General features: G+C 49.9%; 1 long non-coding RNA gene and 1 pseudogene across 1 annotated transcript; both read left to right on the plus strand.

Moving 5' to 3' along the window:
* Nucleotides 1-1,800: 1,800 nt before the first annotated feature.
* LOC123046842 (putative pentatricopeptide repeat-containing protein At3g11460, mitochondrial) lies at nt 1,801-4,766 on the plus strand (annotated as a pseudogene).
* A 435-nt stretch (nt 4,767-5,201) lies between these two features.
* Nucleotides 5,202-6,287, plus strand: LOC123042204 (uncharacterized). Its single transcript, XR_006418727.1, has 3 exons — nt 5,202-5,402; nt 5,674-5,819; nt 6,050-6,287. It is a non-coding gene; the product is annotated as an uncharacterized lncRNA (long non-coding RNA).
* The last annotated feature ends 314 nt before the right edge of the window (nt 6,288-6,601 follow it).

The raw sequence follows: 6,601 nt of genomic DNA on the forward strand, positions 1-6,601 counted from the left end.
TTGATGCCTATTTAAGCGACATGGTTAGGTGAACAGTTCCTGTATCCTGTCCGTGGACATGTCCGGACATGGTCCGCGGACGAATAGTGTGTCTGTTTTAGGGGATAGCGTTGGGATGCCCTAATATCAATTTTTGCGGGTAAATATGGTTTCGTGTCATATATCTCTATTCGGTGTTATAGTTGTTGTGGATTTTCCCTACAAAAACGATTAAAGTATGCATCGTTTGACTTCAGAGAAAACCAATAGGCTTTCTTTTCGGAGTAAAATGCATTGGTAGTCATTGAACTTGTCGCATACGCTCATTTTGATCACTGTATTTAAAAATACAATCAATACAATCACTATATACGTGTCGAGGTGATTATATAGTCACTGCCAGATCGTATAGCCCCCTATTTCATCTATTTGACTGGTCAAATAATCCACATGGCACCTCGTCAGCTCGTTTCTCTCTCTACCTATGCGGGTCTCACTTGTCAGTGGGTGGCAACAAGCAAAAAGCAGAAGGAAAATAGAATTCTGTACCGATTCATATTCGAACGACAAACATTGCACTTATGTGGCAGTACTCAAACCAGCTGCACCTCTCTCGCCTTGGGTTTGATCGAAGGAAGTAAACCTTTTTTTATCGTCCAGGCATTCATATGACAGCCATTAGGATTTTTCGTTTTACGTGGGAGCCATTAGACTCTACGGCCGGTCGAGGTGGCCGCTGGCACCGTTACATACACGGCCGATTGATGCTCGCCGGGCGCAAGGCGATGATACGTGTGGGCGGTGCCGGCGGTGGTGCCGGCTGTCTTGGAGGTGTACGTGCAGCGGACAAGGACGCCATGCACGGGGACACGGGCGTGCATGCAACAGCCGGTCAAGTCGGCCAGGTACGGCGAACGATGACGCGCAGGTAAACGCAACAGCCGGCCAAGCTGCGACTGACGATGTTGGATGCGCACACGGACGCGGAGGTGGATGCGCACGCACACGTCGTGGACGCGGAACTAAACGCAGAAGCCGGTCATGTTACGGTGAATGACAACATGGAGATGCACGCAGAGGCAGAGGTGGACGCGCATGCGGCGGATGAAGACACAGAGGTGTACGCAAAGGACGACGACATGAACATCGACCCCACATAGTGAGGCCCGACAAAGACCTGAGTAAGTGTGGTTTGCTACATGATGATCATAGACTTTGCATGGTTAAAGATGATCTTTAGATTTTATCCGTACATTTTTTTTTTCAAAGTTTGCGTTATTACTCTTATTTTGCATGTACAGATCGGGCTAACAAGAGAAAGAGAGGTTGGTACAATGTTGACGGCTAGCGCTGTATATACACGATGATGATATGTTTAGAAAAGGTCGCACGGGTGTCACGTGAATGCCTAAACAATGTAAAAAGGTTTGCTGTTCGACTCTCCATGGGTACATATTTTTATTTTCCACTTTTTTTCGTCCACACACATGAGTCCCCGCATAGATAGAGAGAGAAAACAAGCTGGGGAGGTGCCATGTGGATTGTTTGACCAGTCAAATAGATGGAATATGAAACTATACAATCTAACAATGACTGTATAATCACCTCAACATAATCACCTCAACACGTATATAGTGATCGTAATAACTGTATTCTGAAGTACAGTGACCAAAATAAGCGTACGCTACAAGTTCAATGATCATCAGTGCATTTTACTCTTCTTTTCGAGTACACACCATTTTTCTGAAACTTTTGGCAGACGAACACTAGCCGAAAGAACGCATTCGTGTAGCCCAATGCCTGACAAACCGGCCCCACTTCCAGCGATGGGCTACATGCCTCATGCCTGAACATCTTCCACCTCCGCACCCAACTAAGGCCAAGGCGACCGAGCAGTCCACCTCCGCCGCCGTCGCCGGCGAATTTGACCCCGCCGTGCCATGGTACGCGCGGGTGTGCACCCTGACGCGCCTCCGACGGCACCGGGAGGCCCTTGCGGTCCTACGCCATGCCGACCCTTCGCCGCCGCCGCACGCCATGGCGCTGCCATCCGCGGTCATCTGCTGCGCGGCGCTCTCCCTCCCCTCCGGCGTCGCGCAGATACACGCGCTCGCTGCCAAGCGCGGCCTCCTCCCAGCCTCCGACGCGTACCTCCTCACCGCGCTGCTCTCTTCCTACTCACGCCTCGGCCTCCTCCGCTGCGCGCGGCAGCTGCTCGACGAAATGCCCCCTGCGTCCACGCCTCCCGCCACTGTCCTCGCCGCCTTCAACTCTGTCATCTCCGGATGCGCGCTCCACGCACTCACCCCCGCCTGCTTCGCCATCTTCCACCGTATGCGCGTGCACATGGCCGGCGTCCGCTTCAACGCAGTCACGCTCCTGGCGTTACTCCCGACTGCTCCTACCACCGTCGTGCCGCAGCTTCATGCCCTCGCGGCTCGATCAGGACTCGCCTCCGGGACTACCGTGGCCAACTGCCTCATATCTGTGTACGGCCGCCGCAACGCCGCTCTTGCTTGGCAGGTTTTTGACGAGATGCCGCTGGCCTCCCGTGATCTCGTCTCGTGGACCGCCGTGCTCTCGACCCACGCACAGAATGGTCTTGCTGTGGACGCCCTCGATCTCTACCGCCGCATGCGTGGCCACGGTGTGGAACCAGATGCTCTGACGCTGGTGGGCGTGCTCTCCTCCTGCGCACACCTTGCCGCCCGTAGTGTTGGCCTGGGCGTGGATCACTACGTGCGGGAGAGACTACCGGGGTTTCGTGCCAATGTGCAGCTCTGCAGTGCGCTTATCAACTTCCATGCACGCTGCGGCAGCTTGCCCCAGGCGCAGCAGCTGTTCGACGAAATGCCCAAGAAGAGCATCATGTCGTGGACGGCGCTGATCACCGGGTATGGCATGCATGGACATGGTGACATGGCCATTAATCTCTTCCAAAGGATGGTGTCGGAAGGCATACGGCCAGATAATGTCGCAATGGTCGCTCTCTTGTCGGTGTGCAGCCACGCCGGGAAGTATGAAGAGGGGTGCAAGTACTTCTTTGCAATGGAGAGCACCTACAGGCTGCGGCCTACACTGGAGCACTACGCCTGCATGGTGGACCTCCTTGGACGGGCGGGCCGTCTCGAGGAGGCACGAGAGCTCATCTCATCGATGCCCATGCCAGCCGACGGTTCTGTGTGGGGTGCCCTTCTTGGGGCGTGCAAGATACATAAAAATGTGGAGACAGGGGAGGAGGCTTTCAAGCATGTTATTATGCTCGAACCGAGCAATGTGGGCTACTACGTGCTCATGGCTAACATGTACACTGACAGTGGACAACAGGATGGTGTCGCAAGGGTGCGGGCGATGATGAGGGAGCGTGGGCTGAAGAAGGAGCCCGGTGTAGCTACCTCGAACACAAGGGGAGAGTTCACCTGTTAATGGACGACGACCACTCGCATCCACGGGCGAAGAGAATTTACGAGCTTGTGATTGAACTTGAGCAGATAGTCAAGGAGAAGATGAATGGCACAGCAGGAATGGGGGAAAACAGAGTGCTTGACAAGAAGGTAGCTGTACCGTTGGTCGGCACTCACAGTGAGAAGCTCGTCGTACCATTCTCTATGCTGAACACAGTGGATGTTGAGATTGTGGTGATGAAGAGCCTGAGGGTGTGTGTGGGGACGGCCACTCGTTTCTGAAGATGGTCTCTGCAATTGCCAATCGGGTGTTTCTCTTCAGGTATTCGAGCTGCTTTCCTCGCTTTGAGGGTGGAGCATGCTCCTGCCAAGAATACTGGTGAATAATTGGATCGAGTCCGCATTGTGAAGGAAGGCATTAGCTCATTAGCTGGTTGCACCAGAAACCAAAAGGCATTAGTTACAGCTAGTAAGGTAGCTTTTGCTCCAAATCATCTGTACGACATGAAACACACTTGGTTGCTGAAAATTACAACACTAATAATATCATGTAGTACTACTTAGCTGCTAGTATGGGAGCATTAGAGGCTGGACAAATAACAGCAGAGACAGCCAGTACCATCATACTGTGATGCTCAACTATGTCAAGATTGGGTACTATGTGTTGAGCAGAACCCGAGGTTCAGATCTGCCGACCCTTGTCCTAATGCTGGCTAGCGAGTCTGACCAAACTGCAAGTTTCCCTACAGGCTGGTCTTGTAATCCTGAGTGGATGCTGAATGTTCCATGCATGTGGTTCAATGGTTGATAACTAATTGTCGAGGATCCCCATTCCAGAGGCGTGACAAGTGCAGATTTTTAGCCAAAGGTGGTTCAGACTTCAGAGTACAGCAGAACCACTCGTGTTCTGCAATACGTTGGTATCGTTCAGTTCCGCGGTGTAGCTTAACGGGTTTTTGATGAAAAAGAAGATAAACTGCAATTGCATACAGATGTTATAGAAGTGGCAGAAAGTTTCATTGAAATGTTGAACTAAATGTGGGCTGATACTAGTTGATAGTGAATATATGTCGTGCTGCAAACAAGAAGATAAAGATAAAAGGCAGTCTTTGTCATTGCAAGTGCAACCGTTATGTAAGAACATTTTCTGCCATGTTAATGTACTGATGATTGCCAGGATCAGAAAGACTAGAAATGCAGCTTCACGAGCTACATCCCGTTTGGTCTTTGTTTTGATAAGGAGCAAAATTTATATATACACTATCCCGCTGTTGGTGGTTGAGCTCAATTTGAATTGGGCTTGGGTGCAAAAGGACAGGTCAGTGAGTAGGGAGTGTTGCAGCTGCTCACCTGTTAGGTTACATGCAGATCCACTCCGTTGATGTATATCACCATTGACAGTGTGATGTCCGTTTCTGTCAAACCTATTATTTTTCTCTCTAGAACTTGTCAACCTGCGTTATTGCTTGCCATCGGAGCAGGGACATGCACGCGCCAGAACCGGCCCTAGGAGCATCTTCAACTGGACCCAATGATGACGTCCAAGGACTCGGATGCGAACACGTGTCCGAGTCCTTGGATGTCAGGCAGGGGCGAATGCACGTACAAGCTTGTGGGGGCGAATGCCCCCACTCCTTTTTTCAGCTTACGTGTACCAGGCCAGAATATACAGAGCTGCCCCCACTCAGCCCAAGCTATTTGCCCCCACTTCCTTTTTTTCCCCCTGCTGTATGTTGAAAGCCCGTCTATGAAAATTACACAGGGTTATAAGCCCAGGAGACCATCCTCGATTTGCTAGAAACGTACGAGGTCTTTCGGAGTTTCAGATGTGTTCGTCGCCTGTGCTCGCGTGACGCCTTTACAAGCCGTAACCGCCGCGCCACCGCCTGTGGCTCTAGGCTGCACATACACCTCGCCCCTTTGGCGATCAGCCTCGATCTGCACTGCGCACGCCAGCCAGCCGGCCCGCCATGCGCCATCCCCAAGGTAGAAGCCGTACTAATCAATCATTCAATCAAGGTAAGCCCAAGGTTTAGCTCTCTTCTTTTCTTTCTAATTTCCCCATTATTATTTTATTCTGATTTCCATGTCAAAAAGGTAGTGAATTGTATCAAATATCCACATGTATAAATTATAATGTACAAATTGGTAATTAGGTTGATTGAATCTAGGTTCCCGTGATAATTCCATATGGATAAGTTTGAACACATGGGAGTAAAATAAAATCTATAGTAATATTCTTCCTTCACGGTCTCAATTTATTTAACCTTAAACTATTCGGCATTGACAGGAAAGCTAATGGAGAGGTGTTTATCTGTCAATGTTTATATGCTCTCTATATTCAAACATATTTCTTCTTCATGCGGCTTGAAGGCTAGAAATGAGGGGCATACCAACAAAAAGGAAAGACATATTCAAGTTATTGTGCCTCAAGTGGTTAGTTTACTCTTACTTTGGCAATGAACTTATCATAATTAATTAATTATGTGTGTGATAACATTATCTTATAAGAAAGTATGTGATTTTGCTTCTTACACATTAAATGCATGGTTGTGTGGTTTTTTTTTTAATTATTTAGCCATTAGTTCGATATATATTTCGGAAAAAATTACATATACATCTTTGCCCCCTCTTGGTTTTCATCCTGGCTCCGCCCCTGATGTCAGGGAACTAGCGGTTGAAGGCAGCGTAGGAGTCGGAACTAGCAGTTGAAGGCAGCGTAGGAGTTGGACCGTGCTGCACCGCGAAGAACAGGGCGTGGGGGAAGCCCATGCCCACATCCTCGTGAAGCAACAAACTTGGGCCGCCCGTGCCCTCGCCGGCATGCCTCCAGAATCGGACGAGATGTTTGTTGTCTTTGTTGTAGTATATGACGCCGTTGTTGAACTTTTGTTGTCCTATGTCATCCGATGTTTGAACTATGTCCTATATATGCTATCTACATATATGTTGATCGATGTTCCATAACTTTGTATGGATTTGAGGGTTCGTAAATGAGGAGCATTGTTACCCGAGCGGACAAATGGGGGTTGAGCCGCGGAATTCCCTATCCGCCGCATTTTGCGGCAAAATGCCGACCTGCCGCACACCCCTTGACCGTTCGTGGGCCGGCCCGTGTCGGATGCATCATACAGATGAAAATCGCTACAGAATTCCCTATCCGCCGCATTTTGCGGCAAAATGTCGACCTGCCGCACACCCCTTGACCGTTCGTGGGC

Source organism: Triticum aestivum, chromosome 2B (assembly GCF_018294505.1).
Source record: "Triticum aestivum cultivar Chinese Spring chromosome 2B, IWGSC CS RefSeq v2.1, whole genome shotgun sequence".
Lineage (NCBI taxonomy): Eukaryota > Viridiplantae > Streptophyta > Magnoliopsida > Poales > Poaceae > Triticum > Triticum aestivum.